At 42.9% G+C, this 12,256-nt stretch overlaps 1 protein-coding gene across 2 annotated transcripts in view; it reads right to left on the bottom strand.

Moving 5' to 3' along the window:
- HLF (HLF transcription factor, PAR bZIP family member) overlaps window positions 1–12,038 on the bottom strand; it is an 83,042-nt gene extending 71,004 nt beyond the window's left edge. The window contains exons 1-3 of one of the 2 annotated variants that reach the window (XM_047833771.1): window positions 11,826–12,038; window positions 7,067–7,195; window positions 6,835–6,991 (exon numbers count right to left, since the gene is read on the bottom strand). The gene's annotated coding sequence lies outside the window, so the exon portion shown is untranslated. Of the gene's footprint in view, window positions 1–6,834; window positions 6,992–7,066; window positions 7,234–11,825 lie in introns of both variants that reach the window. The other variant, XM_047833772.1, reaches the window with a different exon arrangement.
- Window positions 12,039–12,256: the final 218 nt, after the last annotated feature.

Genomic DNA, 12,256 nt, shown 5'->3' on the forward strand with positions numbered 1-12,256 from the left:
TTTCTTCCCTATTTAAAATCCTCCTCTGGCTTTCTGCTCCATTTCAGTTAAAATCTAAGCTCCTTATCACAGTTTTCAAGGCCTGTCCCTCAGATTCTGGTCCCATCATTGTATCTCCAGCTTCCCTTACTCAGGCCTCGGTTCCTCAGAGGAACCGTTGAGCTGTTCTTTTTTCTCAAAGCTTTTTTTCTGAATACGTTTAAAACTGTGTAATTGTTTGTTTATGGCCAGGGGCCCCCCACTAAAGTGTATGCTCAGTGAGGCCAGGCATCCTTCACATCTTGCTCGCCCGTGTGACCCAGGCACAATGTCAGGTACCTAGAAGGTGCTCAATAAATATTTAGTGAATGAAGCAGTTAACCCTCAGCTTTCTTGGGGAATGCAGGGAGGCTGTGGCCCCTGGGATGTGTGTGGACCTGAGTAATGGGAGCAGAGAAATTGTCCTAATATGCTGATTGTTAAGCACTTCGGGTCATTCCTCACCAGCTGCAGGTTCCACATCCTTCCATTTTCAAATGAGGAGATGGAGATCAAAGCCAAAGTCATGAGAATTCCCTTCTCCTGACTCCCAGTCAAGAGCTCACACCTCTTTCTCACACCTCAGAAGCTCAGGGCAGGGTGTAGGGTTGTGGGGCGGGGGCAGGGAGGAGGAGCCTGGGTTTTTAACACACAGAGACATGGAAGAGAATCTGGCTTTCTAACTGCCTCGTTCAGCATTCTTGGACAAACAGCCAAATCCCCCAAGCCTCAGTATTCTCATCAATAAAATGGAGATCATTATGACTGTTTATAGGGCTCTTGCAAGAAATGGAGGAAACAACATATATAAAGCACCCACCTCGTTATTAGTATGAGGTAGAAACCCCAGTGGTGGCCTTTTTCATCCTGTAGTGGCAGCGGGAAGAAGAGGTCTCTCCTCACTATTCCATGCCTTTCTTAATCATGGCTCTGTTGCCCAATGTAATTAATGCCCCCGCAGTGGGTTGATATTCACGGGCCCCAACTAAGACAAGAGCTGCTACCATAGCACAGTGTTATCACACGAAGCTTCTGCCGCTGAATGTCTAATGCATCCACTCCTCAGGTGCCCAGAGAAGAGCGAGAACACCCAGGCTTAGATCTGATGACGAGCTGTCCATGACAGTTATAAGGCAAGAAATTAATAATGCTTCCCTTTCCCGAAGAAATGAAACCTTTTAAATGTCAAAAATATAATGAGATATCTCCTGCCATACATGTGTAGTGATGCTACTATCCTCTTAAAAACAACCGTTTCTAATCACAGGTATTTGGTTTCCCATTAACATTCAGTCACATGGACCTTACAGCTTTCAGGCATTGAAAGGATGTGCTGAGTCAAGTGGGGGGAAGGGCAATGATCTATTTTTAGTATATACCTGATCCAAACTGCACGAGGTGTTAGCCTTCCTATGCGATAGGCAGACTCATCTTCAAATTGAGTTCAGTTTTAAGTGTGAAAGGAAAAGTATCAGGCAGGATCTACCATGCTGTAATAAAGAGTTTCCAATAGGTTAGAGGTATATTTCTCTCTCACATAACTGTCTGCAAGTAGCCAGCCTAGGATTAGTAAGTGGCTCTCCATCCTCGAAAGGATGCAGCGGAAGGGAGCAAGCATCATGGATTCAGAAATAGAAGCTGGAAGCATCTTTCCTTTTTCTCAAAATTTTAAATGTTTATTTTTGAGAGAGAGAGAGAGAGAGAGAGACAGAGAGAGAGAGCAAGTGGGGGAGGAGCAGAGACAGAGGGAGACACAGAATCCAAAGCAGGCTGTAGGCTCTGAGCTGTCAGCACAGAGCCCGATGCGGGGCTCGAACTCACGGACCATGAGATCATGACCTGCGCTGAAGTCAGAAGTTTAACCAACTGAGCCACCCAGACAGCCCAAGAAGCATCCTGGAATGATCCATCAGTACCACATATCATTTCTGTTCACATCCCTAAACAGCAATGATTTAAATAATAGAGTATTTCTTTCTCATGTAACAGTCTGAGGGTAAGCAGTCCAAGGCCCTCCAGTGTGTCAGGGACCACATTTCTTGTTATTCCACCACTGCCTGGAATTTTCCATCTTAGACATGGTGGAAGGTAGCTCACCACCATGTGGTTCCACGTGCCAGCCAACAGAACTAGGGGAAATCAGAAGGAAAGGACAATTCAATCAAGAAATTGTCGGGGCGCCTGGGTGGCGCAGTCGGTTAAGTGTCCGACTTCAGCCAGGTCACGATCTCGCGGTCCGTGAGTTCGAGCCCCGCGTTGGGCTCTGGGCTGATGGCTCGGAGCCTGGAGCCTGTTTCTGATTCTGTGTCTCCCTCTCTCTCTGCCCTTCCCCCGTTCATGCTCTGTCTCTCTCTGTCCCAAAAATAAATAAACGTTGAAAAAAAAAATTAAAAAAAAAAAAGAAATTGTTCACGTCATTTCTGCTTGTATCCGATTGGCCAGGATTTGATCCCGTGGCCAAAACTGGGAAATGTGCCTAGCTAAAACTGTATAATTTAATTAGTATATGAAGATAGAAGTAACCCTTTTTGTCATACATAGAATGCCATAGCAGAGATTCATGCAAACCAATGATGGAGTGTGGTTCAAGTTTCAGAAGTCATTCTGGATGCCAGAGGACAGTAGCCTAGGAAGACTTGCCCACGAGTGGGAGGAGGGAAACCAGCTGAGATAAAGGTAGCCTGGTCTATGGTGGTGGCAGCCGAGGTGATGAGAAGTGATCTGACTCAAGATGCATTGAAAATCTATTCTCAAAAACCCTCAGCACGATTTTCTAAGGGGTTAAATGTGCAGCATGACAAAGAGTTGAAGATCTCTGGATGAATGGCTTCTTCCAGTCATTCAGGGTTCAGATCAAACACTTAAGTTGTCCTTGGTCCACTGCCATGTCTGGTTTTTCTCCTGAAACATAGCTCTATCTGAAATTATGTTAATTATTTTCTCTCCTCCCACTAAAAGCATGCTCCATGGAGTGAAAACTTTGTTGATCCTGTCCATTTCTCTATTGTTGGCATCTAGAACAATGCCTGGCACATAGTAATATTGAGAATGGTCGCTTGGGACACCTGGGTGGTTCAGTCAGTTAAGCATGTGACTCTTGATTTTGGCTCAGGTCATGATCTCATGATCTTTGTGAGATTGAGCCCTGCATCAGGCTCTGCACTGACAGTGCAGTGAGGAGTCCTGTTTGGGATTCTCTCTCTCTCCCTCTCTCTCTGCCCCTCCCCTGCTCACACTTTCTCTCTTTCAAAATAAATGTTTTTTTTTTTTAAAGAAGAGTGGTGGCAGGGCACCTGAGTGGCTCAGTCGGTTGAGTGTCCAACCTCGGCGTGGGTCATGATCTCATAGCTCGTGAGTTCAAGCTCCACATCAGGCTCTGTGCTGACAGCTGGGAGCCTGGAGCCTGCTTTGGATTTTGTGTCTCCCTCTCTCTCTGTCCCCCCCCCCCTCAAAAATAAGTAAACATTAAAAAAATTTAAAAGAAGAGTGATGGCTAAAATTTATTTAATATTTGTTGAATGGATAAGTTATGATAGTTGGTGTTTTTGAAAATAACAGAAATAAAAAGAAAAATTAAATGATATAATAAAAAAATGACGTGATGGAAGCCAGAAATCTATACATTAAAGAGTCTACAATGTTTTTTTCAATTTTTAAAGTTTATTTGTTTTGAGAGAGAGAGAGAGAGAGAGAATGAACATGAGCGGGGGTGGGTGCAGAGAGAGAAGGAGGGAGAGAATCCCAAGAAGGCTTCACACTGTCAGCACAGAGCCCAACATGGGGCCCGAACCCAAGAACTGTGAGATCATGACCTGAGCTGAAACCAAGAGTCGGACACTCAACTGACTGAGCCACCCAGGAACCCCCCTTTTTTAAAAGTTTTTTTTAAGTTTATTTATTTTGAGAGAGAGAGAAAACGTGAGCAGGGGAGGGGCAGAGAGAGAGGGAGAGAGTCTGCAATGTTCTTTTAAAATGATTAAATAGTGACCAGTGCTGTCACATAATCTTTAAGGAGTTGCTATTCCAAAGTTGACAGTCTCCAAGTACCTTAGCAGGAGAGTCAGCTTACTTTAAAAGAAGAAATAATCAGGCTGATCTCAAAACTTCCCTTCAGTCCAATAGATTAAACAAAGCAAAAACAAAAAACAGCAATCTCCAGAGGCTTAGGCAGAAAAAATCATGACTCAAGAATTCTAAAAACAATCGAGATGTCATTCAAATATGAAGAACTCTGAGAATATATCATCCATATATCCCTTCTGGAATGAAAAGATACATCATCAGGCCCACTAAGCATGATTAAAATAAAGTGTTTATTAAAGAGAGGATGTTGACATATATAAGGATTATTGTTGAGTACTCAAATATATTAAACATAATGTAAATTATTAAATAATTATGGTTATAAAACATGTTACACTTGTGTATAAAAACTTCACAATGTAAAATAATAAAAGAATATTGATGTGGCAGCTTTAACAGATACCAAATTAATAGTGGTTTAAATAAGATAGATGTTTATTCACCACTCCCCCCGCCCCCCATCCAAACAGTCTGACTGCAAACAATCCAAGGCTGATCTGGGATGCATGGTATCAGGAAACAGGTCGTCTCTCTTGTCACTCCCCATTCTCTAGCTGGTGACCCTCTCTGGTTTGGTTGAATATGGCTCACCACCGTGTCCACCGGGTCTATATTCTAGCAGCAAGAGAGGTTAAAAGAGGGAAGATGACCAGAGGGTATACCCACCTCTTCTACTAGTATCCAATTAGTTGGCCACCTAGCAGCAAGGGAGGCTAGGGAATTAGTGCCTAGTGGGGAGGGGGGGTTACACGTCCACCTAAAATTCCTATTATTATAGAAGAAAGAGAGAAAGATGTGTGTGGGGAAGAGAAAAACCTGAGGATGAAATGAATTAAAATGTCAGGACACCTGCAACACAGTATCTAGTAACTATCAGGTATTCTTTTTCAATGAAAATAATGATATTTTTTTCTTATAAAATGATACATGTTGGTTGGAAAGATTTCAAACAATCTAAAAGACCACACAAAAGAGTATAGAGTTCATTCTGATCCCTACCTTCAGAGATAACCACTGCAAAGATTTCATCCGTCTGTGAGCATTTATCAAATCAAATGTTTCTTTGAATCCATCCAAATACATAGTTACCTTTTTTTCTACTGGTCTTTTGTTTGTTTTGTTCTATTTTGTTTATTTCTGCTCTAATCTTTATTATTTCCATCTTTCTACTGGTTTTGGGTTTTTGTTCTTTTCCCAGCTCCTTTAGGTGTAAGGTTAGGAATATGCAGTTATTTTTATAAATGTTTCAACACTTTGAAAAGGACATGTATTCTCTACTCACGGGGTAAATTGTTGGTGTTTATATACGTTATTTAAACAATATTATCTGGGGGCGCCTGGGTGGCTCAGTCGGTTAAGCGGCCGACTTCGGCTCAGGTCATGATCTTGCGGTCCATGAGTTCGAGCCCCTTGTCGGGCTCTGTGCTGACAGCTCAGAGCCTGGAGCCTGTTTCAGATTCTGTGTCTCCCTCTCTCTGACCCTCCCCCATTCATGCTTTGTCTCTCTCTGTCTCAAAAATAAATAAAACGTTAAAAAAATTAAAAAAAAATAAATAAACAATATTATCTGTTACATCTTTCTGTTATGTTATTTGGTGCAAAAAGATGTATGATAGTTATACTTCATGGTGGTTATACTTCTCCTTGATTTTGAATCCCTGATATTAACATCACAACCCTTCCTTCCTTTTTCCTTCCACTTTCCTAGATATTCAGGTTGATACCAGAATTTGCCCCAAGCAAGTTCAGGACTTTAAGAGGTCAATTTATTTTAAAGGCTCAGTTTTCTTCTCCCCTTCCTTCACAACAACCAAGGGACAATTTACCGCCACCTGCTTTTGTACTTTACTAATCTTAGGTTCTGTAAGAATTCAGATCTTGTAAATAGCACTATCTATTTGAATCCAGTTTCACCATATTGAAAAAAATGGTGCCAAATTGTAGCAGCAGCTCAACGCCAGGGAGTTTGAGTTTCATGAGAGTTCAAGTAAAGTTTTTCATTCACACCTAAAGTGCAGTTCAAAGGAGGTTTAAGGGTTTCTTTGTATTCCCTAGAGAAGATCACACATACCTTAGTATTTGTACATACTGTGCTTCATCTACAGACAAGCGGCTACTTCTGAGTGGGCATATTCTTATTTACCAGCAGACAAATTAGAGCTCTAAATTGAGTCTAATTCCTTTTGAATTCTCTCATTAAGAGAAAACTATGAACAAAAACCAAATCCTTGCTTATCGCACCTATTTTTTTCCCCTAAGAAGATAATAATGATGATGCCAAGAACCACTTGAGGGTGTCTACTACATGCCAAACACTTCATATACACTATCATTACTCTGATCCTCTCAGGGCAACCCTACCCCATGAGTGTGAGCTCCACCCTGTACAGGTAAGAGTATTAAAAGTCAGAAGGAGATACAACAAGTTGAGTCACACATGGAGACTAGGTAAGGGTATTAAAGCTCAGAACGGGGGATGTAACAAGTCGAGTTACACATGGAGACTAGGTATGAATACTAAAGCTCAGAAGGGGATACAACAAGTCAAGCTATACAAGTAGAGTAGGTACAAGTACTAAAGCTCAGAAGGGAGTGTAAGAAGTCGAGTTACACATGGAGACTAGGTAAGAGTATTAAAGCTCAGAAGGGGATTCAACAAGCCCAGTTACACATGGAGACTAGCCGTGGCATGAGTTGCTAGGGGTTGAACTAGTGCTGTTTGCCCCATGATACCTGCTTATCCCATTGCTCCAAGAGCTGGACTTCTGGAGGAAGCAGGAAGTTGTTTTTCTGTGTTTGAGTTCTTGGATGTTCTTTACTGGCATCCAGTGGGAACAAATTCCATATGCAGCTACAGAGATGCAGATGTGAAGGAGTGGAGGCCTGGAACCTGTTTAATTTACAGTTCAGCAAACAAATACAATTTCCCTGAATCAACCCTCCAGGAGTGTTAATGGAGTCTAACCTCTTATTTGAGCACTGTAATTCCAGAATGTACCTCGGTGATATAACAAAGGACACGGATACCAAATATTGTTCTCAATGTATTGCAAGTGCCATACAAAGTTCTGTTGTTGTTTTGAGGACATTCGCTCTGCGGCAAAACATTATATGTAGCTTCAGAAATGATAACTGCATTCAGAATGGCAAAATAGGTAAAATATTATGAATTACTTAGATTATTTTTTTCTTATAACCAACTAAAAGTCTATGTAAATTGGGAAAAAAGAGTTGTCCCTCTTGATTGCAGATGCGTTTCCATTAACGTGAGCTGTACTTTTAATACAAGGTGTTTTAGTATCATGACTAAAAGGACCTGGGATGACTTATGGGAAGGAGGTAAAGGTTTTGGACCAAACCCACAGTTCAGAGCTGGTGTTGCATGACATTATACCTGCAGAACTTTTCACACGTTCAGGCCCTTCTCCAGACTCACTGACTGAAAATTTTGAGTAGAGTCTTAGGCATGTGTATTTTTAAAAAGGTGATTAAGCTGTGCAACCCTAGTTAAGAACCTCTGGGCTGGAGCATGACTTCCCTGGGATGGTACACTGAGTAGCAATGATGCAATATTTCCCTTCAAATGGTGGTTTCTGCTACAAAAAAATTCTTCCCCTCCCCTTTCCTCATTGTTAAGAATAAATAATTAGAAGAACTGTGCAATGAAATAAACACGGGCATATACGTTTAAAGATGGGAAATATGAATTTCATTTTCAGAGATGTGCACCTTCATTGTCTTCCATGATACCTAATGCAGGTAGGGTTTCCTAGCCACTTGTATGCTGGGAAAGAGTTTTTGAGGACAATACACTTTTTACTAACAAAGCCCAACGAAGAAGCCAAAATACTTTCTTTTCATCCAATCACATGATTAGATGGAAATGACATTAGAAATCATGGAATTCAACTGCTTCATTTTACATTTAAGAAACTGAGCCCAAAGTGGGGAAGGGACTCCTTTCATGTCACACAGCTTTTCCCTACAGCATAAACTATGTGCTTCAGTGACCAACCTAGGAATGCAAACCAAGCTCTCCATTCTTTTTTGGAAACTGGCCTTACTGACATTAGAAGGAACACAAACGGTGGCTCGGCCATGTCTAGAAATGAGATTCTAGTCTTCAATAATAAAGTGCCAACAGTTTAACCAAGTGTTAAGGGAGAAAAAAACAAAAAAGAAAACACCTAGGCCTGAAACATTTTCCTTAGAAAAGTTACCCATCTCCCCAAAGAGTAAAATTACCAGGGGCTCCTGTGTGGCTCAGTCTGTTAAGCATCTGACTTCAGGTCAGGCCATGATCTCAAGGTTTGTGGGTTCGAGCCCTGTGTCGGCTGTGCTGACAGCTCAGAGCCTGGAGCCTACTTCTGATTCTATGTCTCCCTCTCTCTTTCTGCTCCTCCCTGTTTCACACTCTGTCTCTTTCTCTCTTAAAAAAAAATAAACATAATAAAAAATTTTTAAAAATAAACCTAATAGTAAAATATCCAAAGCTACCTGTACATTTGCTTTCCTGTCATCAATGTGAACTGTCCTTTGAGGACATATTTAAGGGTAGACTTAGCCAGAACTTCATTGTGTGCTGTTTTTCTGGATCTATACTTGTTCTTCCAAATTCAGTCTCTTACCTTTCCCTAGCCCCTACACACAAACACACACACATACACACACACACCTAAAGAAATCCCTTGGAGAAGGAAACTTAAGGAAGGAGATCTGATTTTAAATAATCCATATGATATCAGTAATGTCTATGGGCTAATTGTGTCCCTCATCCCATTCATATCACGAAGTCCCAGCCCTGGAATCTCAGAATGTGACTGTATTTGAAAATAGGGTCTTTAAAAAAAAATTCTTTTATTTATTTTTGAGAGAGAGTATGTGTGTGTGAGGGTGGGAGGGGCAGAGAGAAAGAGAGAGATGGTGACACAGAATCTGAAGCAGGCTCCAGGCTCTGAGCTGTCAGCACAGAGCCTGACGTGGGTCTCAAACCCACAAACCGAGAGGTCATGACCTGAGCTGAAGTCGGATGCTTAACTAACTAAGTCGCCTGGGTGCCCCAAAAATAGGGTCTTTAAAGAGGTAACTTAGTTAAAACAAGGTTTTAGGATGTGTCCTAACCCCATATGAATGGTGTCCTTATAAGAAGAGGAAATCAGGACACAGATACACACAAAGGGAAGCCCATATGAACACAGCAGGAGAAGCTGGCCATCTACAAGTCAAGGAGAAAGGTCTCAGAGGAAACCAACCTTGCCAACACCACGATCTCAGACTTCTAGCCTCCAGAACTGTGAACAAACAAATTTCTTTTAAGACACTTTGTCTTACCATCCAGTGGTATTTTGTTATGGCAGCCCTAGAAAATGAGTACGCTGAGTCACTGTATTCATCCACCATGATAAGCTTTACTCCTTATCTTTAACAAGTTCATGATGCTCAGAATGGAATGCCAGTGTCATCACTTTACCGTGTAGTTAAAATGACAGAAAACCCAACTCCAGTAACTGAAGTCACAAATGGGATGTATTTATCTCCAACAACTAGAATGTCAAGAGGTAGCACAGACTGCAAGAACAGTTTGATCAGGGTGTGGCCTCCTCTGCCCCTCCTTGTTTATTAGGCACGTGGTTGGGTTGGCTCCTCTCAAGGTGGAAAGATGGCATCAGGTACACATGCTTCTTCACCCCCATCCAAGAAGAAAGAATGTCAGCACATAACCACTGAAACAAGTCCAGGCTTCCTCTGATGGAACCAGTCATTATTACACTAGTATCAACAACAAATGTTCATTGAGCACTAAGCATGTGCCAGACCCTCTTCAAACTCAGTTTGCTTTTGTTGAATTGACTCTGGTAATCCTTATAAGAAGGCCAATGGTACTACCCTGATTTGTTTGTTCAACTGAAGCCAACACCGGAAGCTCAGGAAAGGTAAGCCCCCTGCTCCTAAAGCATAAGGTCGTTTCACAATGCACAGAATGGATATCAAAGAAACAGCACAGTATGAACAAATCCATGCCTCTGAAATTATAACTACACCATGCTCCAGTTTTCCTTAATGGTCTAGCTTAATACAGGCAACAAGCAAGACACATCCTGTTTTCATTGTCCATATTACCTAAATTACCCTTTTTCCTAAATGTGCTTTTGAATGTCACAGTCTTGTTTACTCTTTGCAGGTACAGATGCCAACAGAGACCAAGTTGAGAAGCATGCAGGTTTCTGGAAATTTGTTCCCAAACGTGTGCCCAGCCTTCCTCCTGCACGGTATACTGGCCTCTTAGGTCAAATCTGGCCTCTTTAATTCTGCTGCTTTTCTGACATTTGTGTGGAAGCCTCTTAGCTTGTTCTGACTTGTGTGGAGCTACCTTCCCTGTTACTCCTGATTCACAGGAAGAAAGGAGCCATCAGAGACAGGTATGTGGCACTGCTTTAGTTTCTGTCACTGTTACCTCCCTCCAACCCCAGCCTTGTACCTGCTAGGTGGTTCCGTGTAAAGGATTAGATGCACTGGTCTGACAGTTTCCATTTTTCTGAATTCAACTTGAATTTTATCATGGGTCACAAAACCCAGAAATGCATGTATTATGATTTATGGCATTCTAGTAAACCAAGTGTTAATCTCATCAGGCTTCACTGATTTGAAATAAATAATGGGTGGGGCACCCAGCTGGCTCGGTCAGTTAAGCATCCGACTTTGGCTCAGGTCATGATCTTGCCCTTCGTGAGTTCAAGCCCCACATCAGGCTCTGTGGAGCCTGGCGCCTGCTTCAGATTCTGTGTCTCCCCCTCTCTCTGCCCCTCTGCAGCTCGCACTCTGTCTCTACCTCTCTCAAAAATAAAGAAACATTAAAAAAATTGTTTTTAAAGAAAAAAATAATGGGCGACTTACTGCCTGAATGCTAAATATTTAAATGCCACCTTGGCACAACTTAGTGCAACTTTTGGGGAACATAATCTGACAATGCTTTATCAAAAATTATCTCACGTTTGTATCTTTTATATAGTCATCCCACTCCTGGGTCTTATTTAAAAGTGGAGGGGTAAAAGCATTATGCACAACTATGTTCATTAAAGACCGGCTTAGAATAACATAAATGGAAACAATATACATTCCAACCATATGCATGGCTAAGACAATTATAGTAAAGGGCTCCTTGAAGGAAATATTATGTAACTATTAGTAGTTTCCTTTGTTTGGAGCCCTCTTCCACCCCCTCTGCCTTACTTTTCTGCCAGCTAACTCCCACTTAGACTTGAACACTCAGGGTACCCACCCCTGTACTCGGTGTCCCCCCCTCCTCTGTGCTTATATAACACCTGGGCACACCTCTGTGAAAGGATTTATAGTCCATCCCAATAATTTTGCTTGTCAGTCTCTCCCAGTGAATTGCAACTCATTGAGGCAGAGCCTATCCTCTGTGCAGCAAGTTAAAAATCAGAAGGGGCAGGGGCAAGAAATAGTATTCCTAACACACAAAAGTCAGGCTTCAGCTGACTTCAGGCTGCTTTCTCCCAAACACCCAGCCCCATCAGCACCCCCACCTCTCAAACCTCTACCGGAAGGTGGTCTCGCTTTCTGCTTAAAGTCCCTCTGGAGGAGAGTCTTTGGCGGGCAATGGGTAGGAGTTCGGCAGTAGGGGCTATGGAATATTCCAGGAACCATTAACATCCTTTTACATCTCCTTTCACAAAGTTTCTTTCTACGAAAGTCTGAGTTACCTCACACAAATGGGACTGCAAACGGTCGGGGAGATTCGGTTTACACTGAAACGCGGCTCGCGTCCCCTCCTTTCTGGCAGCACTGCTTCAAAGAGCAGGAAGGGGACTCAGCCCTAGTCGGGTGTCGGGGATTTGAGGTCTCTTTCATCTCCCTTTCTTTTCCAGCCCGGCTCCCGGAGGCTCCGCGCCGCGCTCCCTTTTGCCCGCCCGACTTCTGAGCGGAGCGCTCCGGAGGGAGGAGAACCGGCGAATCCTCGCGGGCTCCGGGCGCTCGCGGACCGAGCCCGCCCCCACCCGCGCCCGGCCCCGTCACGTTGGCTGCAGAGCGCATCCCGGCTGCGCCCCGGCGGGGAGGCGCGGAGGGTAGCTGAGGGAAGCGGGTCACGTGAGAGGAGGAGTCTGACCTACTTTCGCCGGCAGCCGGCGCATGC

The sequence above is a fragment of the Prionailurus viverrinus genome, chromosome E1 (genome assembly GCF_022837055.1).
Source record: "Prionailurus viverrinus isolate Anna chromosome E1, UM_Priviv_1.0, whole genome shotgun sequence".
Taxonomy (NCBI): Eukaryota; Metazoa; Chordata; class Mammalia; order Carnivora; family Felidae; genus Prionailurus; species Prionailurus viverrinus.